Raw genomic sequence first — 26,520 nt, forward strand, 5'->3', positions numbered from 1 at the left:
TGCTCTGTATCCTGTTCTGCCTGGGCTCTGACAGGCTCTGTATCTCGCTTACCCTGCCCGGGTTCTGACCTGCTCTGTGTTGGTTCTGTCCAGGTTCGTCTTGTTTTTCTGCTTCTCTTGTGTGTGCTGATCCTGCTGTTCTGCTGTATTTGCCTTGCCTGTGCAGTCGTGCTGTCTGCTTGCTTCTCCCTACTTACCGGTGTATCCTGGTTGTCCTGCTGCTCACCCTGGACCCAGCTCCCTTCTGTTCCCTTGCTTCAGTTGGGTAAGCCAGGCCATTGCTGTTACCCCTCGGGTGGTCCTGTCCCTTCCTGTCCCTTTCCTCCGTTGGGAAAGCCAGGCTGTCTGCCGTTGCCTGGCAGGGGGACTCTGTCCCCTTCCTACCCCTCACTTCAGATGGGTTGTGCCCCGCAACTGCCCAGGTGTCCGTGCCTTGCCCAGGCCTCCGTGTCTCCACCTGGGAGGTGGTCCTGCCCAGGATGCGGCCTGCCCTGAGGACTCCTACCCTTTCCTCCCCTCATTTTCTATGGGTTGTGCCCGCACCTGTCCAGGGTTCTGTGTCTTGCCCGGGCCTCCGTGTTCCTGCCTGGGAGGCAGCCCTGCCCAGGAGTTATGCACCCACCCGAGGGGATCCGCCTGCCTCGCCAGAGCTCTGGGATCTTGCCTGGCCTGCCTGATCTCTGGGATCCAGCCCCGCCTGCATTACCCCTTGCATGCCATGGTGTCCCCATCCTGTCCTACCCCTAGTACTTCAGTGCCTGCGTCCTGCATTTGAGTCCACTCTATGTCTGCTCCTGATACAGTATCACAATGGAATAAAAGGAGTTACAGAGGCATGAGAGAGGAGCTTGCCCAGAGGATTGGAGGAGGATGCTTGTGGGGATGATGGCAAAGCAGAGATGGCTGAAGTTTCTGGGAATAGTTCACAATGTGCAGGACAGGTATGTCCCACATAAGGAGTTATCAGATGGTAGGAGTAGTCAACCGTGGCTGACAAAGGCAGTTAAGGACTGTATAAAAGCCAATGAAAGGGCATATAAAGTAGCAAAAGTGAGTGGGAAATTGGATGATCGCGAAGCTTTTAAAATCCAACAAAAGACAACCAAAAAGCTACAAGAAGGGAAAAGATGAAATAAGAGGACAAACTAGTCAATAATATAATGTAGGGTATTCAAATTTTTTTTCAGTTAATAAAGAGTAAAAGGGAGGTGAGAGTTGATATTGGACCACTGGAAAATGATGCTGGTGAGGTTGTAATGGGGGACAAAGAAATGGCAGAGGAACTTAATGGGTACTTTGCATCAGCCTTCAGTGTGGAAGACACTAGCAGTGTGCCAGAAGTCCATGAGTTACAGGGATCAGGAGTGAGTGCCATTGCTATTACAAAGGAAAAAGTGTGAGGCAAACTCAAAAGTCTTAAGATAAATAAGTCACTTGGACCAGACAGACTACATCCCAGAATCCTGATAGAGGTTACTGAAAAGATAGCGAATATACTGGTCATGATCTTTCAAGAATCACTTGATTCTGGCATGGCCCCAGAGAACTGGAAGGTTGCAAACGTTGTTCAGGGCCTTCTTTGATTGAAACACTGTGTAGGCACAGTAGAAGCATTCCTGTGAAGAGCTTTAAAAAGCCAGTCTCCAAAAAAGTGGGGTACTGTCTAGCAGAGTGGTTGGAGTCAGAGTGGTAAAGCTTTGGCTCAATAGGGCATTGGTGAGAACGGGTGGAGGCAATGCAAATAGTAAGTTCATTCCTTATTCCTTTTTAAAAAATTAACTCTTGAGAGAATAGGTGGTATGTCTACAGGGCCGCTGTTTAGTCTGGGTGTCAGATGTGGGATTTTCAGGAGACAACTGGGCTCCCGGATGGCTGCATCTGCACCAAATGCATTGAGGTGCAGATCCTTACTGGAGCTGCATCTCGATGACCCAGCTTATTAGGGAAAATGAGGAAGTGAAAGACAGGAGCAACAGGGAGCTCGTCACCTCAGGATACAGGAGACAGATATATGGGTGACTGTCAGGTGAGGGAAAGGAGAACATCATATAATGGGGAGCACCCCAGTGGCTGTCCCTTCAATAATAAGTACTCTATTATAAATACTCTATTATATTACTCTATTATTATAAGTACTCTATAAGTACTGTTGGCAGGGGGGTGGGGAAACAACCTACCCAGGGGAAGCAACAACAGCCAAGCCTCTGGCACTGAGTCTGGCCCTGTGGCTGAGAAGGGTAAGGACCTGAAGAGGATGCAGCAGTAATAGGGGACTCTATAGTTAGGGGGACAGATAGGCAATTCTGTGGATGTGAAAAAGAAAAAAACGGATGATAGTTTGCCTTCCAGGTGTCAGGGTCCGCAATATTTCCGAAGACATCCACAATTTCCAGAAGTCGTGGTACATATTGGTACCAACAACATAGGTGGAAAAAGGGAGGAGGTCCTGAAAACAGAATATAGGGAGTTAGGAAGGAAGCTGAGAAGCTGGACCTCACGGGTAGTAATCTTGGGATAGAGGATAGGAATAGAATGAGGTGGCTGATAAAGGTGTGGCTGAAGCATTGGAGCAGCGGGCAGGGATTCAGATTTCTGGATAAATGGGACCTTTTCTGAGGCAGGTGTGACCTGTACAAAAGGGACAGGTTGCATTTGAATTCGAAGGGGGAACAGTATTCTTGTGGGCAGGTTTACTAGAGCTGTTGGGAATGGTTTAAGCTAATATGGCAGGGGAATAGGAACCAGTTTGATAGAGCTGAGGATGAGCCAGCAGGTTTACAAGTAGTTGATGGGTGTAACATGAATGTAAGGAAGGACTAGCCATAAGTTGGGCATAACTGCAGGCAGAGCAAAGAGTTAAATTGTACCACAGGGGCAACATTCAAAAGAGTAAAGAATGCAGGATTGAATGTGCTGTATTTAAATGCGCGTAGCATTTGGAATAAGGTGGACAAACTTGTGGTGCAATTAGAGATTGGCTGGTATGATGTTGTGAACATCACTGAGTCGTGGCTGAAAGAAGGTTATAGTTGAGAGCTTAATGTGAAAGGATATAATTTGTATTGAAAGGACAGGCAGGAAGGCATAGACAGTGGTGTGACTCCATTGGTAAGAGATAGAATTACATCTTTAGAAAGAGGTGAGATAGGGTCAGAGTATGTTGAATCTTTGTGGGTGTTAAGAAACTACAAGGGTGAAAAAATGGTAATGGAAGTTGTATATAGGTCTCCAAATAGTAGCCAAGATTGCAAAGGGAACTAGAAAAGGTGTGTAATAAGGGTAATGTCACAATTGTAACAGGGAACTTCAATATGAAAAGTGATTGGGGAAAATCAGGGTGGCGTCAGATCGCAAGAGAGGGAGTTTGTGGAATGCCTATGAGATGGCTATTCAGAGTAGCTTGTGCTTGAGCCTACTCGGGGAAAGGCGATCTTAGATTGGGTGTTGTGTAATCACCCAGATCTTGTTAGGGAACCTTAGGTTCCTTTATGATCGTAATATAATTGAATCCATATTGCAGTTTGAAAGGGAGAAGCATAACTTACATGTATCAGTATCGCAGTGGAACAATGGAAATTAGAGGCATGAGAGAGAAGCTCGCCCAGGTGGATTGGAGGAGGATACTTGCAGGAATGACAACAGAGCAGATACAGCTGAAATTTCTGGGAATAGTTCAAACATGCACAACAGATATATCTCATAGAAGAAGTAGTTCTCAAATAGCAGGTCAAGGACTGCATAAGTGCTAAGGAAAAGGCACATAAGGTAGCAAAATTGAGAAGGAAGTTCAAAAATTGGGGAGCTTTTAAAATCCAACAAAAGGCAATTAAAAGAACTGTAAGAAGGGAAAAAATGAAATGAGGGCAAACTAGCCAATAATATAAAGCAGGACACTAAAACATTTTTTTCAGTTATATAAAGAGTAAAAGGGAGGTGAGAGTTAATATTGGACCACTGGAAAATGATGCTGGTGAGGTAGTAATGGGGGACAAAGAAATGGCAGATGAACAATAAGTACTTTGCATTAGCCTTCACTGTGAAAGACACCAGCTGTGTACCAGGGGTCCGTGAGTGTCGGGAGCAGAAGTGAGTGCCATTGCTATTACAAGGGAAAATGTGCTGGGCAAACTCAAAGGTCTTAAGGTGGGTAAGTTATCTGGACCAGATGGACTACATCCCAGAGTCCTGAGAGAGGTTGCTGAATAGGTAGCGGTTGCATTGATCATGATCTTTCATGATTCTGACATGGTCCCGGATAAAATAAGCCAAAGTCAGCATGGTTTTGGCGAAGGGAAATCTTGTCTGACAAATCTGTTAGAGTTCTTCGAGGAAGTAAAAAGCAGGATGGACAAAGGAGAAACAGTGGATGTCATTTACTTTGATTTACAGAAGGCATTTGAAGCTGCTTAACAAGGTAAAATCCTATGGCATTACAGGGAAGATACTGGCATGAACAGAGGAAAGGCAGGCAAGCAGGAGGCAGTGAGTGGGAATAAAGGGGGCCTTTCCTGGTTGGCTGTCAGTGAATAGTAATGTTCCTCAGGTGTCAGTATTGGGGCCTCTGCTTTTCATAGAAACATAGAAAACCTACAGCACAATACAGGCCCTTCAGCCCACAAAGTTGTGCCGAACATGTCCCTACCTTAGAAATTACTGGGCTTGCAGAGACTCTGCCTGCTATCTATGGAGTGACACACAGATTTGTGTGGCTGCAATTAATTATTCCTTTTCCCCAGTTTAAACTTTGAATTTTTAACTTTTATTTGTTGGATCCTAGAGGGGAATAGTTGTTACTATGTCTGAATCTTTAAGAAGTGGAAAGCAGCTTCCTGAATCCAGCAATGGAAAGAGGAAAAAGTCGGACAAAATGCCAGCTTGGGCCAAGTGATTAGAAAATCCACTGAGTCTTGATAAGAAGATAGACAACAACATGGTAAAACTTGAAGCTACCTCTTCTGAGATGAAGTTGTTAAGAGAGAGTTTTCAACTTGTACAGGAAAACATTATCTCCCTGAATTCTGAGCTTAAAGAGGCGAAGCAGCAAATTGCAGAAATGTCAGTGTGTTTGGAGAAGTCACAAAAGAAGATCATTGATTTGGAAGCAAGATCTCATTGGAATAATATTTGAATTGTTGGATTGAAGGAAGGGTCTGAGACTGGAGATTTATTAGACTATTTTGCTAACCTGTTTTAATCTGTTTCCGGATATTTTATCTTCACCTCCCGACATCGCAAGAGTGCATAGAATTTTATTGAATGTGATATATTCACCATCCAAAAAAATATCAGTGTATGTTATCCTTAAATGCTGAAAAAGCCTTCAATAGGATTGAGTGGAATTATCTTTTTAAGACCTTAGAAAAGTTTAATTTTGGGCCTAATTTTATTCGTTGGGTTAAATTAATTTACTTGTCTCCTACCACTCAGGTTATTACTAACTCTCAAATTTCTAAGCCCTTTAAATTACAGTGGGGAACTAGACAAGGTTGCCCTCTTAGTCCTTTACTTTTTGCTTTAGCTATGGAACGCTTAGCAATAGCATTTCGAGAATCTAAGGACATTTCTGGTATACTAAGGGAAGGTATGACTCATAAAATTTCATTATATGCTGATGATATTTTGCTTTTTATCTCTAACACTGAAACTTCTTTACCTTCGGTTCTTTCTTTAATTTCCCAGTTCAGTTATTTTTCAGAATATAAGCTGAATTTAAATGTGAGCTATTTCCTTTAAATGACCTAATGCCATCAAATGCCAAATTTCCGTTCCAAGTTGTTACAAGTCAATTTACATATCTAGGTGTAACAATTACTAAAAACTTCAAGAATTTATTTAAAGAAAACTTAAAACCTTTATTGAATTATGTGAAAAAGACGCTTTCTAAATGGTCTCCTCTTTCTTTATCCCTAATTGGCCGAATTAATTCGATTAAAATGAAGATTCTTCCTAAATTTTTATCTTTTTCAGGCTTTACCTATTTTTATTCCTAAGACCTACTTTGATTCTTTAGATTCAGTTTTAACATCTTATATTTGGAATAATAAACAAGCTCATTTAAGTAAAGTTTACCTACAAAGAAATAAAGAGATGGGTGGATTAGCCCTACCCAATTTTAGGTTTTACTATTGGCCAATATAAGGAATATTACTTTTTGGTCCTGTTATATTTATTGTAAAGGTTGCCCATCATGGGTCTCCTTAGAAGTTAATTCTTTTTATAAAAAAAATAATTAAAAATTCCTCTATTGTCTCTCTTCTTGGATCATACTCTTTTTCAGCAAATAAAACAACAGATAATATAATTGTTAAGCAAAGTTTTAAGGATCTGGTTTCAATTTAGAAAATGTTTTGGTTTAGCGAATTTTTCATTATCATCTCCCATTCTCCTTAATTTTTTTTTATCCCTTCCATGACTGACAAAGTCTTTAAGGATTGGGATGAACTGGGTATTAAGTGTTTTTGGGACCTGTTTATCTCAGGGTCTCTTGCTTCATTTGACCAATTGTCAACCAAACTTGCACTGCCAAAAACACATTTTTACAGATACCTTCAAATTAGAGATTTCTTACATTTCCAATTAACTACTTTTCCTATAGGTCCTGATAAAAATTTACTGGATGATCTTACATTTAAAATTTAAATTAGCCTTTTGCTAATGGCTCTATTACTGGTATCTATAACTTGTTGATTGATTCTAGACAAGACTTTTTAGATAAAATTAAAAAAAGCTTGGGAGGATGACCTAAATTGTCAGATTTCTGATGAAAGATGGAATAAAATTCTTAAACGGGTTAATAAATCATTTTTCTGTGCTCGTCACTCTCTTCTACAATTTAAAGTGGTTCATAGAGCTTACATTTCTAAACAGAAGCTGTCCAGTTTTTATCTGAAAGTTTCTCCACTTTGTAATAAATGCAACTCTGCAGATGCCTCTTTAATTCATATGTTTTGGTTTTGTCCTAAAATTGAAAAATTTTGGTGGGAAGTATTCCATACCTTCTCACAACTTTTTAGGGTCCAATTTGACCCAAATCCCCTTACCACCCTGTTTGGTATTATTGCAAATGAAGATATAATTTTAAATACTCCTAAACTACAGGTTTTAGTTTTTACCTCTCTTTTAGCAAGGAGAGCACTCTTGCTTAAATGGAAGGAGTCTACCCCTTCTACACACCTTCAATGGCTATGTGATATTATGTCTTATTTAAATTTAGAGAAGATCCGCTGCTCAGTCTTAAATTCTAAACAATCTTTTTATGATATCTGGGGACTTTTCCTAAATTACTTTTCCAATTTATAAAGCTTATCAGTGCACAGACTTTTATGTATATTTCTATCTTATCCTCTTAAGTGAATATGGTTTTTTTCTAATTATCCATTATCATCCATCAGCTCTTTCCTTTGGTACTTGGTAGGGGGTTGGCTTTTTTTATATAAAAATTTTCTTTTATGATGTATGACCTATCTTTAAATTTTTAATTACAGAGTGGTATACCTTTATGTGATATGCTATAACATTTTGATCAATTTTATTGCAATATATGAATGTACACACTTTATGTTGAGATGTATCTATGTGGTGCACTCTGTACATCTTGTTTTTTCTTCTGAATAAAAATACTGAAAAGGGAGAGAATTTTTACTGCGACACCTCGCCAAGACAGGCCAAGGTTAGTTTTGGTCTCCTTTCTTCATTTTAAGGTTAAAGATCGAATCATAAAATATGCAAGGAAACAAAAAGTTTTTAAAATTAAAGGTTCCGAGCTTCGCTTTTATGAAAATTATCCATGGGAGGTTATGGTTTTGCGGTCTAAATTCATTCCAGCCATGAAGGTAGCCTATAATAAAGGATTATTCCCATCACCTCACTATCCAGCCCAATTAAAATTGTTTCCCAAAGATTCGACTCCACTTGTTTTTCTGGACCCCAAAGAGGCATTGGACTATGTTAACTCTATTCTGGTTGTAGCTGAGGTTTGAATGGTTTTAGGTCTGCTGAATAATCATTCTTTTGGAAAGAAGATAAGCTTTGAATATTTTTGATTTGCTTAAGATGTCCTTTGATTGATCAACCATTTAAAGAAGTTGTGAACCTTTGGATGTGAATGATGAATAACTTTTTGAAATCTGTTTAGTCTACTGACTGAATTAAAACAATGGATAGACTGTTTGATTAACTTTTTTATTATTTGTTTTATTCTCCTTTTTTATTAATTAAGTGATAGTTTCCATAGTTCATAAGGTTTTTTTTTTCTTTTTATATAGCTGGGAGGGCTTAATCCATAAGACCATAAGACAAAGGAGCAGAAGTCAGCCATTCGGCCCATCGAGTCTGCTCTGCCATTTCATCATGAGCTGATCCAATCTCCCTTTTAGTCCCATTCCCCCGCTTTCTCACCATAACCTTTGATGTCCTGACTACTCAGATACCTATCAATCTCTGCTTTAAATACATCCAGTGACTTGGCCTCCACTGTCACCCGTGGCAACAAATTCTGAGACAGCCACATTGACACATATGTTTTGGTTGTGTTCTGTATTGAAACATTTTTGGAAGTCTATTTTCTCTCCAAAATAGAGAAAATAGCCTCTACAGGGCTATTTTGTTGAAATGGAAAGATGCTTCTGCTCCTACTTTGATACAATGGTTTTCTCAGGTGATGCTATGTCTTAGTTTGGAGAAAATCAGAAGTCGATCTTTTGATCCTCGATTCGATTTCGAGAAAAGGTGGGGTTCATTCGTCAGCTACTATCATCTGATTTGAATTAATTAATATAGTTTCCTTCTGATTTTTCTTTAAGTGGATTTGAGTTGATGGATAGATGTTTTTTTTTTGAAGCTTAACCATAGAACCATAGAACACTACAGCACAGTACAGGCCCTTCAGCCCTCCATGTTGTGCCAACCCATATAATCCTTAAAAAAAGGACTAAACCCATCCCATCACCCTCCATTTTTCTTTCATCCATGTGCCTATCCAAGAGGCTCTTAAATAACCCAAATGTTTTAGCCCCCACCACCATCCCTGGCAAGTCATTCCAGGCACTCATAACCCTCTGTGTAAAAAAAAAAACACCCCTGATGTCTCCCCTGAACTTCCTTCCCTTAATTTTGTACATACGCCCTCTGGTGTTTGCTACTGGTGCCCTGGGAAACAGGTACTGACTTTGCACCCTATCTATGCCTCTCATAATCTTGTAGACCTCTATCAAGTCCCCTCTCACTCTTCTACACTCCAAAAAAACCTTGAACCTCAAGGTCCCTTTGTTCATCAACACTCTTAAGTAACTGACCATTAATCCTGTACTCATTCTTCTGGTTTGTCCTTCCAAAATGCATCTCCTCACACTTTGTCTGGATTGAACTCCATCTGCCATTTTTCTGCCCAACTCTGCAGCCTGTCTATATCCTCTTGTAACCTTCGTCGACCTACAGCTCCATCCACAACTCCTCCAATCTTCATGTCATCCACAAACGTACTCACCCATCCTTCTGCCTTTACATCCAGGTCATTTATAAAAATCAGAAACAGCAGGAGTCCCAGGACAGATCCCTGGGGCACTCCACTAGTCACCGACCTCCAGGCAGAATACTTCCCTTCCACAACTCCCCTCTGCTTTCTTCCTTTAAGCTAATTTTTTAATCCAAACAGCCAAGGTTCCACTTATCCCATGCCTCATGACTTTCTGGATGAGTCTCTCATGAGGGACCTTGTCAAATAGTTTGCTAAAGTCCATGTAGACCACATCCACTGCCCTACCCTCATCAATTTCTTTTGTTACCTCTTCAAAAAACTCAATCAGGCTTGTGAGGCATGATCTTCTCTCCACAAAGCCATGTTGACTATCCATGAATAGACTGTACTTCTCCAAATGCTCATAGATCCTATCCTTAAGAATCCTTTCCAGTAGTTTGCATACCACCGACGTAAGATTCACTGGTCTGGAGTTCCCAGGTTTCTCCCTATTACCTTTTTTAAACAAAGGAACTACATTTGCTATTCTCCAGTCCTCCTTCAAACTATAAAGGGCATATGTACAAAATTAAGGGAGGGAAATTTAGGGGAGACATCAGGGGTAAGTTTTTTACACAGAGGGTTGTGAATGCCTGGAATGACTTGCCAGGGATGGTGGTGGAGGCTAAAACATTGAGGATATTTAAGAGCCTCTTGGACAGGCACATGGATGAAAGAAAAATTGAGGGTTATGGGATAGTGTGGGATTAGTACTTTTTTTTAAGGATTATATAGGTCAGCACAACATGGAGGGCTGAAGGGCCTGTACTGTGCCGTAGTGTTCTATGGTTCTATGGCAGTACCCCTGCAGCCATAGAGGATTCAAAGATCATAGCTAATGCTCCTGCGATCTCTTTTCTCAATTCCCACAACAACCTGGGGTGTATCATATCCAGCCCTGGGAATTTATCAATCTTAATGTTTTGAAGAAGATCCAGCACATCTTCTTCCTTAATCTCCACATTGTCCAGCATACAGGCCCGCTCTACTTCGACCTCATCCTGATCAAGATCCTTTTTACTTGTGAACACTGAAGCAAAGTATTCGTTTAGGACCTCCCCAACCTCCTGCACTTCCAGGCACATGTTGCCCTCTTTTACCTTTAGCGGTCGCACCTTCGTTCTTGTCATCCTCCTATTCTTCACATATGCGTAGAACCCTTTGGGGTTCTCCTTAATCCTACACACCAAGACCTTCTCATGCCCCCTTCGAGCTCTCCTAAGTCCTATCTTTAGCTCCTTCCTGCCTACCCTATATTTCTCATAAGCCCCTCCTACTTCCTGCTTCTTATGTCTAACATATGCTTCCTTTTTCTTCTTGACGAGTTGCCTCACATGTTTCATCAGCCACGGTTCCCTTTTCTTACCATTTTTTCCTTGCCTCAGTGGGACAAACCTATCCTGAACCCAGCTCAAGTGCTCCCTAAACTTCTCCCACATTACTTCTGTGCTTTCCCATTTGAACATCTGTTTCCAATTTACTTGTATGATGTATAGCTCTGGGGTTGTGCTTCCAATGGTTTTTTTTGTTTCTTTTTTTTTTCAGTTAGTAGGGGTTCTTTTTTTCCCTTTTTTTTCTTTCAAAAAATATTCTTAACACTTTATTTTTTCTTCTTATTATTGATATATTGCTTAGCTTTGTTAATCAGTTATTTGCTAATTTAATTCTTTAATGTACATAATGACATTTTGACAATGTATAAAAAAGATTTAAAATGAAAAAAAAATACTAGGCTTACCTATAGCCCCCTATTTTTCTAAGCTCCATGTACCTATCCAAAATTCTCTTAAAAGACCCTATCGTATGCACCTCCACCATCGTTGCCGGCAGCCCATTCCATGCACTCACCACTCTCTGAGTAAAAAACTTACCCCTGACATCTCCTCTGTACCTACTCCCCAGCACCTTAAACCTGTGTCCTCTTGTGGCAACCATTTCAACCCTGGGAAAAGCCTTTGACTATCCACATGATTCAATGCCTCTTATCACCTTATACACATTGTCTGTCAGTGATTTAGATAATGGAATTGATGGCTTTGATGATACAAAGATATGTGGAGGGGGAGGTAGTGCTGTGGAAGCAATGTGATTGCAACAGGACTTAGACAAATTGAAAGAATGGGTAAAAAGTAGCAAATGGAATACCGTATTAGGAAATGTATGATAATGCATTTTGGTAAAAGGAACAATAGTGCAGATTATCATCTAAGTGGGGACAAATTCAAACATCAGAGGTTCAGAGGTACTTGGGAGTACTCATGCAAGACTCACAGAAAGTTACCTTACAGGTAGTAAAGAAGGTAAATGCAATGTTGGCATTATTTCAAGGGGAATAAGTTAGGGTGTTGAGGGATATGGCGAGAAGGCAGATGTATGGGGTTGAGTGGGATCTGGGATCAGCCATGACTGAATGGCGGAGAAGACTCGATCAGCTGAATGACCTATTCTGCTCCTTTGTTTTATGGACACAGTGAAAAGCACAAATCTTCGACTGCTTTTCTCTTACCTTAATTGCTGTCTTTGATACCAACAATATCCGAAATGGTCCTTCAAATCGAGGTTCCAAACAATTCTTTTTCTTTTTAAATGTCGGCACCAGCACATAGTCTCCAGAATCAATGTCATGACACTTGGGTCTGCTATTGGTTGCTTTAGTCCACTTCACTTTCCTCACACAGTTTGCCAATTTTATTCTTAAAATTGTTCCATTTGTCCTTTTGATCAGACCCTCTGCCTGAGAATCAAAATATGGATTCACCTGAAAGGCCAATTACTTTACCAGTAAAATGGGTACCATTGTTTCCAGGGGATCCCAAATCCCGGGATTATTTCCTTTAACAAACATTTCGCTACTGTAACTGCATCATTCTTGCTACAAGGAATTGCTTCACACCATTGTGAGAACACACTGTTAATGACTAATACATACTCATACCCTTTACATTGAATTGAATTGACTATTACTTATATCCTTCATATAAATGAGGAGTAAAAATCTTTACGTTACATCTCCGTCTAAATGTGCAATTTAAAGTTATTTATAATATATAGTATGTATGACAGGACAGTCAGTATAGCAAAGAAATACAATTGTATCAGTGTGAATTAATCAGTCTGATGGCCTGGTGAGAGAAGCTGTCCAGAGCTGGTTGGTCCTGGCTTTTATGCTGCGGTACCGTTTCCCAGATGGCAGTAGCTGGAGCCACAAGATCATAAGACATAGGAGCAGAATTAAGCCATTTGGCCCAACAAGTCTGCATGCTCATTCAATCATGGCTGATCCTTTTTTTCCTTGTCATCAAGCCCAGTTCCCAGCCTTCTCCCTGTAACCTTTGATGCCATGTCCAATCAAGAACCCATCAATTTCTGCTTTAAATTCACCCAGCAACCTGGCCACAGCTGCATGTGGAAACAAATTCCACAAATCCACCGCCCTTTGGCTAAAGAAATTTCTCCACATCTCTGTTTTGAATAGACACCCCTCTATCCTGAAGGTGTGCCCTCTTGTCCTAGACATTACTGAAAACATCCTTTCCACATCCACTGTGTCTAGGCCTTTCAACATTCCACAGGTTTCAATGAGATCCCCCTTCATTTCTCTAAATTCCAGCAAGTACAGACCCAGAGCCATCAAATGTTCTTCGTATGATAACTGGAATCATCCTTGTGAACCTCCTCAGGATCCCCTCCAATGCCTGCACACATTTTTTAAGATGAGGAGCCCAAAACTGTACACAATACTCAAGGTGAGGCCTCACCAGTACCTTGTAAAGCCTCAGCATTGTATCCCTGCTTTTGTATTCTAGACCTTTTGAAATGAACGCTAATATTGCATTTGCCTACCTCACCATCGACTCTACCTGCAAGTTAACCTTTAGGGTGATCTGCACAAGGATTCCCAAGAGAGATCTGCACCTCAGATTTTTGGACTTCCTCCCTGTTTAGAAAATAGTCTGCACATTTATTTCTACTACCATGGTAAATGGTAGGGCATATACATGGTAAATGGTAGGGCATTGAAGAACGCAGTAGAACAGAGTGATCTAGGAATAATGGTGCATAATTCCCTGAAGGTGGAATCTCATGTGGATAAGGTGGTGAAAAAAGCTTTTGGTATGTTGGCCTTTATAAATCAGAGCATAGAGTATAGGAGTTGGGATGTAATGTTAAAATTGTACAAGGCATTGGTAAGGCTGAATTTGGAGTATTGTGTACAGTTCTGGTCACCGAATTATAGGAAAGATAATTGCCTTCTTGGCTGTGCCGAACCATTTTTCTGCCTAGTATCACTGACCTGCACCTGGGCCATATCCCTCTATACCCCTCTCATCCATGTACCTGTCCAAGTTTTTCTTAAATGTTAAAAGTGAGCCCACATTTACCACTTCATCTGGAAGCTCATTCCACACTCCCACCACTCTCTGTGTGAAGAAGCCCCCACTAATGTTCCCTTTAAACTTCTCCCTTCACCCATAACCCACGTCCTCTGGTTTTTTTCTCCCCTAGCCTTAGTGGAAAAAACCTGATAGCACTTACTCTATCTATACCCACCAAAATCTTATATACCTCTATCAAATCTTCCCTCATTTTTCTATGCTCCAGGGAATGAAGTCCTAACCTATTCAACCTTTCTCTGTAACTCAGTTTTTCAAGTCTCGGCAACATCCTTGTAAACCTTCTCTGCACTCTTTCAACCTTATTAATATCCCTCCTGTAATTTGGTGACCAAAACTGCACACAATACTCCAAATTCGGCCTCACCAATGCCTTATACAACCTCACCATAACATTCCAACTCTTATGCTCAATACTTTGATTTATAAAGACCAATGTATGAAAAGCTCTCTTTATGACCCTATCTACCTGTGATGCCACTTTTAGGGAATTTTGTATCTGTATTTCCAAATCCATCTGTTCGACTGCACTCCTCAATGTCCTATCACTTACCTTGTATGTTCTACCTTGGTTTGTCCTTCCAAAGTGCAATACCTCACACTTGTCTGTACTAAACTCCATCTGCCATTTTTCAGTCCATTTTTCCATAACATATAATCATATAACAATCACAGCACGGAAACAGGCCATCTCGGCCCTCCTAGTCCGTGCCGAACTCTTAATCTCACCTAGTCCCACCTACCCGCACTCAGCCCATAACCCTCCACTCCTTTCCCGTCCATATACCTATCCAATTTTACCTTAAATGACACAACTGAACTGGCCTCTACTACTTCTACAGGAAGCTCATTCCACACAGCTATCACTCTCTGAGTAAAGAAATACCCCCTCGTGTTTCCCTTAAACTTCTGCCCCCTAACTCTCAAATCATGTCCTCTCGTTTGAATCTCCCCTACTCTCATTGGAAACAGCCTATTCACGTCAACTCTATCCCTCTCAAAATTTTAAATACCTCGATCAAATCCCCCCTCAACCTTCTATGCTCCAATGAATAGAGACCTAACTTGTTCAACCTTTCTCTGTAACTTAAGTGCTGAAACCCAGGTAACATCCTAGTATATCGTCTCTGCACTCTCTCTAATTTATTGATATCTTTCCTATAATTCGGTGACCAGAATTGTACACAATAGGTTGAGTGAACTCAGCCTTTTCTCCTTGGAGCGAAGGAGGATGAGAGTTGACCTGATAGAAGTGTACAAGGTGTACAAGATGATAAGAGGCATTGATCATGTGGATAGTCAGAAGCTTTTTCCCAGAGCTGAAATGGTAGCTACAAGAGGACACAGGTTTAAGGTGCTGGGGAGTAGGTACAGAGGAGATGTCAGGGGTAAGTTTTTTACTCAGAGAGTGGTGAGTATGTGGAATGGGCTGCCAAAAACAGTGGTGGAGGCTGATATGATAGGGTCTTTTAAGAGACTTTTAGATAGGTACATGCAGCTTAGTAAAACAGAGGGCTATAGTTAAGCCTAGTAATTTGTGAGGTAAGGACATGTTCAGCAGAACTTTGTGTGCTGAAGGGTCCAACGATTTTTGAAAGATCATTTCTAATGCTGCCACAATCTCTACCACTACCTCTTTCACCTAGGGTGTAGTTCATCTGGTCCAGGTGTCTTATGTATCTTTAAGTCTTTCAGCTTTTTGAGCATTCTCTGCCTTGTAATAGTAACTGCAACCACTTCTCCTCCTTCACACACTACAATATCTGGTGCACTGTGAGTGTCTTCCACAGTGAAGACTGATGTGAAATGCTCATTTAGTTCATCTGCTATCTCCTTGTCCCCCGTTATTATTTTTCCTGCTTCATTTTCTGGAGGTCCTATATCCACTCATCTCCCTATTTTTTTCATGCTTGAAAAAGCATTTACTATCCACTTTGATATTATTTGCTAACTTGCTTTCATATTTCATCTTTTCCCTTCTAATGTTTCTTTTAATTGCTCTCTGTAGGCTTTTAAAAACATCCTAATCCTCTATCTTCCCACTAACTTTTGCTTTGTTGCTATGCCCTCTCTTTTGTTTTTACATTAGCCTTTAATTCCCTTGTCAGCCATGGTTGTACTAGTTTGCCATTTTTCTTCTGTTACGAATGTGCTGCAACTCTGAGGGGCCGAAGGGTACAAAGTCACCCCCTCCTTTTCGAGAATCGCAAGATCGCTATTAATTCGGGTCTGGGACCCAGGAAATGAGAGAGAGACACGCAGAATCCACAAGGTTTGGAATGTGTCCTGGCCTCAGCGAAACAAAGCCGCTGATAACAGCCATTGTCTCTTGGAGATGGAATTGCGTATTGAGTACTGTACTATTCATTGAAGAGTCTCAGGGGACGACCAGAGTGGGCTGGTTGAGGGATTGCACCATCCCAACTTGATTGACAACTGAGACCCCATGAGTAAGGATAAAAGAGGGTCTGGGGAACAACCCCTTTAGACGCACCAGGAGAAATGCTAGAAATCCCGTGACAGCGTTTAATAGCGACAGCCGGTGAGGGCTTGTGTGTGTCCTTCCCTTGCCTGGGATTGGCAGGCTCACCACAGAAGAACAGCTTAGCTAAAGAAGAGGCCATAAGTGAACGGCCACACCAACGAGACTCCGATGGATCGAAATCATAAAAGGAAAGCCAGCAAGTTTTTCTCCCAAAATTCTCTCTCTCGCCAACAATTGCAACCCTAGCGGTCCCCAAAGGCTGCAGCCTGCATGAACTGAGTGAACTTTATATTTCCGTCGGACAATACATTATCCCCTAGACAACGATAGAGCGTATTTCTTATTGATTATTATTATACCCGCACTTTTAAATTTAGTAATGACGATGTATATTATCTATATATTGGCATTGATATGATTTTTGTGTATTTTTACTAATAAATACTGTTATAAATAGTACCATCAGACTTCAACGGACCTCTCTGTCTTTGTTGGTAAGTGACCCAGTTACGGGGTTCGTAACACTTCATTTTTGGAATACACATGTCCTGTACCTTCCTGATTCTTCCCAGAAACGCACGTCATTGCTGCTCTGCTAACATTTTGTGGAACAGTTTGTCGTTAGGGTGAATCAGCTTCCCAATGATCCTTCGGGCCCTATTTGCACACCTGTCCATGTAAATGTCCTGAATCATCTACATCTATAGATGCAGTGGGCTGTCTGCACCACTCTCTGCAGAGTCCTGCGATTGAGGGAGATACAGTTCCCATACCAGGCAGTTATGCTCTCCAGTCAGGATGCTCTCAATTGTGCCCCTGCAGAAAGTTCTTAGGATTTGGGGACCCATACCAAATTCCTTCAACCCTCTGAAGTGAAATAGGGCTGTTATGCCTTTTTCACCACACAGCTGGTATGTACAGACCACGGGAGATCCTCTATGGTGTTTATGCCAAGGAACTTAAAGCTGATTATCCTCTCAACCCCAGATCCGTTGATGTCAATAGAGGTTAGCCTGTCTCCATTCCACCTGCAGTCCACAACCAGCTCCTTTGTTTTTGTGACATTGAGGGAGAGGTTGTTTTCTTGACACCACTGCTGCAGGCTGCCTTGTTATTATTTGAGATTAGGCCAATCAGTGTAGTGTCATCAGCAAATTTCATTAACAGATTGGAGCTGTGGGTGGCAACACAATTGTGGGTATACAGCAAGTAAAGGAGGGAGCTTAGGACGCAGCCCTGAGGGGCACCTGTGTTGAGTGTTAGAGAGGCAAAGGTGAGGGACCCCTCTCTTACCACTTGCTGGCGATCTGATAGGAAGACCACGATCCAGCTACACAAAGTTGGGTGAAGGTCGAGGTCTCTGAGCTTCTTGTCAAGCCTGGAGGGAATTATGATGTTGAATGCTGAATTGTAGTCCAAGAACAGCATTCTGACATAAACATCCTACTTCTCCAGATGTGTAAGGTCGATGTGGCTATTGCATCATCTATCAATTGGTTGTATCAGTAGGTGAATTGTAGGAGGTCCAGTTTGGGTGGTAGCAAGCTGCAGACATAATCCTTGCCCAGCCTCTCAAAGCATTTGCTTATTATTGAGGTGAGTGCGATGGGCCGCCAGTTGTTCAGACAAGCCACCTTGGTCTTTTTAAGTACAGGACAATGGTGGATGTTTTTAAGCAAAGGTCACTCTACACTGGGAAAGGGTAATATATACCCTTTACATTAAGACAATTCAATAAAATCTATCCACAAGCGTAAAAAAAAAGGCCAGCTGACAACAGGGTATGAATCCCTGTTACTTCTTCCGGTTTTCCCAGATTTTGCAAGGTTCATCTCACATTTCATACATTGTCTTCAGATTTGTTCTGTAACTTCAGATACTCCAGGGTCATAACAAGTTTAGTTTATTTAATTAATCATTTCCCACTTGCCCATATGTGTGTACTTGTGAACACATTGGGCAATCCACATTTCCAATTTACCTGGAACCACAATGCGTTTATCAGGGTGAAGCCACATACTATTGTGCTCCTTGTAACTCAGCTTTTTCCTTATTGTAACATAAAGCCAAACCATCAACAGAGAAAATGAAACCAGCATTAACAATACGAGTAGCAGTTAGGTCCACACAAGATCTTATCACTTCTTGTGTAGCAGTTTCACAGCAGTGTAGATTGCCTTCTTCCACCATGAGGAGAGAAGTGGCCACAAGAGTTATACAGTGAGTAATTCTAACATTCTGGTTTATTAATAACTCTATTTTGTACTAAGTTTGCCTAGCAGGGGTACGGTGTTACAAGGCACAACAAGTCAGTATGTAATGAACAGTAAAGCAAGAGGTTGACACTGCCGGAAGACCATCTGATAAACCTCCAGCTATTGAGTCTGAGTACTGAAATAAACAATCTGCTTTCCCTGTAATTCAGAGTCAAAACGATCTGAACAAACCATTCATGGTGAACAAAAGGTGAAATTCCTTCTTATAGTCTGTGAGGCCCAAAGCTGAGGTAGATACTATTGCTTCTTTTACATGTTCAAATGCTTCCTCAGCTTCTGGGGTATAGCATATCTGATTGACAGAAATATTTTCTGTGGAGGCCTAACGATAGCAACATAATCAAAAATGTACTATCTACAATAGACAATAGGTGCAGAAGTAGACCATTCGGCCCTTCAAGCCTGCACCGCCATTCTGAGATCATGGCTGATCATCTACTATCAATACCCGGTTCCTGCCTTGTCCCCATATCCCTTGATTCCCCTATCCATAAGATACCTATCTAGCTCCTTCTTGAAAGCATCCAGAGAACTGGCCTCCACTGCCTTCTGAGGCAGTGCATTTCAGACCCCACAACTCTCTAGGAGAAGTTTTTCCTTAACTCTATCTTAAATGACCTACCTCTTATTCTCAAACCATGCCCTCTGGTACCGGACTCTCCCAGCATCTGGAACATATTTCCTGCCTCTATCTTGTCCAATCCCTTAGTAATCTTATATGTTGCAATCAGATACCCTCTCAATCTCCTTAATTCCAGCATGTACAAGCCCAGTTTCTCTAACCTCTCTGCGTAAGACAGTCCGGACGTCCCAGGAATTAACCTCGTGAATCTACGCTGCACTTCCACTACAGCCAGGATGTCCTTCCATAACCCTGGAGACCAAAACTGTACACAATACTCCAGGTGTGGTCTCACCAGGGCCCTGTACAAATGCAAAAGGATTTCCTTGCTCTTGGACTCAATTCCCTTTGTAATAAAGGCCAACATTCCATTAGCCTTCTTCACTGCCTGCTGCACTTGCTCATTCACCTTTAGTGACTGATGAACAAGGACTCCTAGATCTCTTTGTATTTTTCCCTTTCCTAACTCTACACCGTTCAGATAATAATCTGCTTTCCTGTTCTTACTCCCAAAGTGGATAACCTCACACTTATTTACATTAAACGTCATCTGCCAAGTATCTCCCACTCACTCAGCCTATCCAAGTCACCCTGAATTCTCCTAACATCCTCATCACATCACACTGCCACCCAGTTTAGTATCATCAGCAAACTTGCTGATGTTATTCTCAATGCCTTCATCTAAATCGTTGATGTAAATCGTAAACAGCTGTGGTCCCAATACCGAGCCCTGTGGCACCCCACTAGTCACCACTTGCCATTCCGAGAAACACCCATTCACCGTTACCCTTTGCTTTCTATCTGCCAACCAGTTTTCTATCCATGTCAATATCTTCCCCCCAATGCCATGAGCTCTGATTTTACCCACCAATCTCCTATGTGGGACCTTATCAAATGCCTTCTGAAAATCGAGGTACACTACATCCACTGGATCTCCCTTGTCTAACTTCCTGGTTACATCCTCGAAAAACCAATAGATTAGTCAAGCATGATTTGCCCTTGGTAAATCCATGCTGGCTCACCCCAATCCTATCACTGCTATCTAGATATGCCACTATTTAATTTTTAATAATGGACTCTAGCATCTACCCCACTACTGATGTTAGGCTGACAGGACAATAGTTCTCTGTTTTCTCCCTCCCTCCTTTCTTAAAAAGTGGGATAACATTAGCCATTCTCCAATCCTCAGGAACGGATCCTGAATCTAAGGAACATTGGAAAATGATTATCAATGCATCCACAATTTCCAGAGCCACCTCCTTTAGTACCCTAGGATGCAGACCATCTGGACCTGGGGATTTGTCAGCTTTCAGTCCCATCAGTCTACTCATCACCGTTTCCTTCCTAATATCAATCTGTTTAATTTCCTCTGTTACCCTATGCCCTTGGCCCATCCATACATCTGGGAGATTGCTTGTGTCTTCCCTAGTGAAGACAGATCTAAAGTACTTATTAAATTCTTCTGCCATTTCTCTGTTTCCCATAACAATTTCACCCAATTCATTCTTCAAGGGCCCAACATTGTTCTTATCTATCTTCTTTCTCTTCACATACCTAAAAAAGCTTTTGCTATCCTCCTTTATATTCCTGGCTAGCTTGCGTTCGTACCTCATTTTTTCTCCCCATATTGCCTTTTTAGTTGTTCTGTTGTTCTTTAAAAATTTCCCAATCATCTGTCCTCCCACTCACCTTAGCTCTGTCATACTTCCTTTCTTTTAAATGCTATGCAATCTCTGACTTCCTTTGTCAACCACTGTGGCCCTTTTCCCGCCTTTGAATCCTTCCTTCTCTGGGAGATGAACTGATTTTGCACCATGTGCATTATTCCCAAGAATACCTGCCATTGCTGTTCCACTGTCTTTTCTGCTAGGATATCCGTCCAGTTAACTTTGGCCAGCTCCTCCCTCATGACTCCATAGTCTCCTTTGTTCAACTGCAACACTGACACCTCCGATCTGCCCTTATCCTTCTCAAATTGCAGATAAAAACTTATCATATTAAAACTACCTCCTAATGGCTCCTTTACTTCAAGATCGCTTATCAAATCCTTTTCATTACACAACACTAAACCCAGAATAGCCTTGTCCCTGGTCGGCTCTCGTACAAGCTGTTCCAAGAATGCATCCCGTAGGCACTCTACAAGCTCCCTATCCTGGGGTCCAGCACCAACCTGATTCTCCCAGTTCACCTGCATGTTGAAATCCCCCATAACTACTGCAACATTTCCTTTGCCACATGCTAATGTTAACTCCCTATTCAACTTGCACCCAATATCCATGCTACTGTTTGGTGGCCTGTAGACAACACCCATTAGGGTCTTTTTGCCCTTACTGTTCCTCAGTTCTATCCACACAGACTCTACTTCTCCTGATCCTATGTCCCCCCTTGCAAAGGACTGAATCTCATTCCTCACCAGCAGGGCCACCCCACCCCCTCTGCCCACATTTCTGTCCCTACGATAGCACGTATACCCTTATACATTCATTTCCCAGGTCTGATCTCCCTGCAGCTATGTCTCCGTTATCCCAACAACATCATAGTTACCCATTCGCACCTGAGCTTCAAGCTCATCCGCCTTATTTCTGACACTTCTTGCATTCAGATATAGAATTTTTAGTGGTCCATTTCTCCTCTCTGTTTAAATCGCTGCCTTTTGTGCTTAACCCAGCTCCCTGAACACCCTTTGGGCTATACGCCCCTTGAATTTTGTTGCCCTTCCTAAATTTACTTATTCTTTCTGCACACTTAGCTCCTGTTCCGTCAGACCATCCCTCTGTACATGTGTCCTCCTTATCACTTGTTCCGCCTCACCTTTCTCTACTACACACTTAATATTCCGGAACTGTGTAGTCCCCACCTGTTCTTTATTCTTCATCTCACTATCCTCTCTCACATTCTGGATCCCTACCCCCTGCAAATTTAGTTTAAACCCCCCCCCCCGAGAAGCACTAGCAAACTTTCCTGCAAGAATGTTAGTACTGCTCCAGTTCAGGTGTAAACTGTCCCGTCGGAACAGATCCCACCTTCCCTGGAACAAAGCCCAATTATCTAAAAACCTGAAGCCCTCTCTCCTGCACCATCCTCTCAGCCACGTATTAATCTCTATAATCTTTCTGTTCCTTGCCTCACTCGCACATGGCACAGGTAGTAATCCTGAGATTGTTACCCTGGCAGTCCTGCCCTTCAGCTTTGCACCTAACTCCCTGAACTCACTACACAGGACCCCCTCACTCATCCTTCCCACATCATTGGTCCCTACATGGACCACAACATCTGGGTTCTTGCCCTCCCTCTCAAGAATAACCTGCACCCGATCTGAGATGTCCCGGACCCCGGCACCAGGGAGGCAACATACCATCCGAGACTCCCTATCTTCCCCACAAAATCTCCTATCTGCCCCCCTGACTATAGAATCCCCTATCACTACCGCTCTCTTCTCTTCCCTCCTCCCCTTCCTAGTTGAGGGTCCAACCTCCGTGCCAGAGACAGGACCACTGCAACTTATTCCTGGTAGGTCATCCCCACCAACAGTATCCAAAACAGTATACTTATTGTTGATGGGAACGGCCACAGGGGTGCTTTGCTCTCTCTGTCTGCTCCCCCTGCCTCTCTTGACTGTCACCCATTTGCCTACCTCCTTTCTTTCCAGTGTGATTACCTCCCAATAACTCTTACCTATCTCTGCCTCTGCCTCCCGAATGATCCGTAGTTCATCCAGCTCCTGCTCCAATTCCCTAACTCGGTCTGAGAGGAGCTGCAGCTGGATGCACCTATTGCAGGTGTGGTCATCAGGGACAACTGTGTTGACGCTGACCTCCCACATACTGCATACGGAGCACTCCACTGCTCTAACTGTCTCCCCCATTACCTGATCCCAGATTAGTCAGAATAAATGAAAAAAGTACCTACTGACCTCACCATTTTTACCTCAGCAAGCACATACTCAGGCTCACTGATTTCCTCTCACCAAAGTCCCCTTGCGCCAAAGCCCAGCACTCCGCTGCCCGCTCCTAAAAGTGGGCCTCTTTTTAAACCCCGCGCTTGCTGCTGATGTCACCCACGCCTGCGCAGTTTTACCTTCCTCCTCAGGTACTGTCCAGGTAGGTCCAACATCCTCAGCCTACCTATAACGGCTGATCCTCTGATCCTCCGATCTACAGTCATCTGTCGACCTCGAGCACTCCTTGCTCCCGCTCCGCTGCCCGCACCGACACAATACCCAGTCAACCTCCGGAAATGTTTTATTTCCTTATGAGTCATTGGTTACATGGTTTTAACTATTACTTTGATCTGAATCTTAACACACTGATGCAACCTCTTAAAGGCCCAGTCTCTTAAAAAACAGCATTAGCACCCTTTCCCCCCTCTCACACAGATACACACACAGATACATTTTCCCTCACTGAAATTAACTCAGTTGTGACCACACTTTACATGCAAAACCATTCACACTTTATACCATTCCAGAAAATCTCTTGCTCCTAAGGGTTAAATCGTTACCACAATATTCAATTACCGTTTGACAACACTGAGGAAATATGTTACTCTAAGAATCCAAAACAAAGAAATGTTGGAAGTTAGCCATCATGCACAAAGAAAACATCATTCAACAAGTTTAATGCATGAAATACCCCAACTAACCAAAATTCCAACATCTTCTGACCCTTCTGTAACTCCAATCTCTGATTTATGTTATAATTTAAATTACATTAACTGTTTGCTCTACAGCTTCGACCATAATGACCCAAATTACCACAGCTGAAACCGTAGATTTGAGCCTGACTGCAGTTTCCCTGATTAGGTGAAGGTATGTTCCTGTGATATTTTACTTCCCTTCTATAATCTCTCTGCTGGCTTGTTCCCTCACCTGCATTTCCCACATGATATCCCATGTATTTTCTCAAAGTGAAAACACTTTAGCTGCCTCCAGAGTATTAGCTCCTGTAGCTCTTTCTCCCATAGAAACACAGAAAACCTACAGCACAATACAGGCCCTTTGGCCCACAAAGCTGTGCCGAACATGTCCTTACCTTAGAAATTACTTAGGGTTACCTATAGCCCTCTATTTTTCTAAGCTCCATGTACCTATTCAGGAGTCTCTTAAAAGACGCTATCGTATCCATTCTCTAATCATTTTCCTAAGTATTCATGCTTCAGTATGTGTAGTGTCATTAGGATCAAACTTTTCCAACGTCTTTCTGAATTAGTTGGTTTATGAGACACCGATGTCCTTAACCATCTATTTTGTGGGTTCTGTCTCTAAATCATAGGTGTCAAGGCCCGCGGGCCATATCCGGCCCGGCGTACAATTATATCCGGCCCACGAGATCATTTTAGATAGATCTATTATTTTAATTATTAATGGCCCGGTGATATGAAGCCTATGATTGTAAGTTAATACCAATCATAAAAACAATGCTTGCTCAGCAGTCTTCTTCATAAGAAACGGAATTTGTGAAGTGAAACACTTTGTAGTTATAGCAGAGACTGAGACACATGAGAACAGGCTGAAAAAACGGAGGCAATGAAAGCTGCGTTCGCACGCACCCGATTGATCCGGCCCGCATGAAGCTGCATTTTGCCCAATCCAGCCCGTGACCTAAAATGAGTTTGACACCCCTGCTCTAAATGATCTTGGTCTAATGTTGATCGATACAACTTTGGAACATCATCCACAAATGGGACTCAAATGCGGCAAAGTATTCTCCTTTCCATATAACCATATAACAATTACAGCACAGAAACAGGCCATCTCGGCCCTTCTAGTCCATGCCGAACGCTTACTCTCACCTAGTCCCACTGACCCGCACTCAGCCCAAAACCCTCCATTCCTTTCCTGTCCATATACCTATCCAGTTTTACTTTAAATGACAATACCAAACCTGCCTCTATCACTTCTACTGGAAGCTCATTCCACACAGCTACCACTCTCTGAGTAAAGAAATTCCCCTTCATGTTACCCTTAAAATTTTGCCCCCTAACTCTCAAATCATGTCCACTTGTTTGAATCTTCCCTACTCTCAATGGAAAAAGCCTATCCACGTCAACTCTATCTATCCCCCTCATAATTTTAAATACCTCTATCAAGTCCCCCCTCAACCTTCTACGCTCCAAAGAATAAAAACCTAACTTGTTCAATCTTTCCCTGTAACTTAGGTGCTGAAACCCAGGTAATATTCTAGTAAATCTTCTCTGTACTCTCTCTATTTTGTTGACATCCTTCTTATAATTTGGTGACCAGAACTGTACACAATACTCTAAATTTGACCTTACCAATGCCTTGTACAATTTTAACATTACATCCCAACTCCTATACTCAATGCTCTGATTTATAAAGGCCAGCATACCAAAAGCTTTCTTCACCACCCTAACCACATGAAATTCCACCTTCAGGGAACTATGCACCATTATTCCTAGATCACTCTGTTCTACTGCATTCTTCAATGCCCTGCCATTTACGATGTAAGTCCTATCTGGATTATTCCTACCAAAATGTAGCACCTCACACTTATCAGCATTAAACTCCATCTGCCTTCGCTCTGCCCACTCTTCTAATTGGCCTAAATCTCCCTGCAAACTTTGAAAACCTACTTCATCATCCACAATGCCACCTACCTTAGTATCACTTGCATACTTACTAATCCAATTTACCACTCCATCATCCAGATCATTAATGTATATGACAAACAACATTGGACCTAGTACAGATTCCTGAGGCACACCACTAGTCACTAGCCTCCAACCTGACAAACAGTTATCCACCACTACTCTCTGGCATCTCCCATCCAGCCACTGTTGAATCCATTTTAGTACTTCAATACTAATACCTAACAATTGAACCTTCCTAACTAACTTTCCATGCGGAACCTTGTCAAAGGTCTTACAGAAGTCCATATAGACAACATCCACTGCTTTAACCTCGTCAACTTTCCTAGTAACCTCTTCAAAAAATTCAATATTTGTCAAACATGACCTTCTACACACAAATCCATGTTGACTGTTCCTAATCAGACCCACTCTATCCAGATAATTATATATACCATCTCTAAGAATACTTTCCATTAATTTACCCACCACTGACGTCAAACTGACAGGCCTATAATTGCTAGGTTTACCTCTTAGAACTCTTTTTAAACAATGGAACCACATGAGCAATACGCTAATCCTCCGGCACCATCCCCATTTCTAATGATATTTGAAATATTTCTGTCAGAGCCCCTGCTATTTCT

At 42.0% G+C, this 26,520-nt stretch overlaps 1 protein-coding gene across 1 annotated transcript in view; it reads right to left on the reverse strand.

The window, feature by feature from the left end:
* Positions 1-23,474, reverse strand: part of LOC132393877 (uncharacterized) — a 30,674-nt gene extending 7,200 nt beyond the window's left edge. The window contains exon 1 of the mRNA XM_059969281.1: positions 23,369-23,474. The gene's annotated coding sequence lies outside the window, so the exon portion shown is untranslated. The remainder of the gene's footprint in view (positions 1-23,368) is intronic.
* Between the last annotated feature and the right edge of the window lie 3,046 nt (positions 23,475-26,520).

Source organism: Hypanus sabinus, chromosome 5, assembly GCF_030144855.1.
Source record: "Hypanus sabinus isolate sHypSab1 chromosome 5, sHypSab1.hap1, whole genome shotgun sequence".
Taxonomy (NCBI): Eukaryota; Metazoa; Chordata; class Chondrichthyes; order Myliobatiformes; family Dasyatidae; genus Hypanus; species Hypanus sabinus.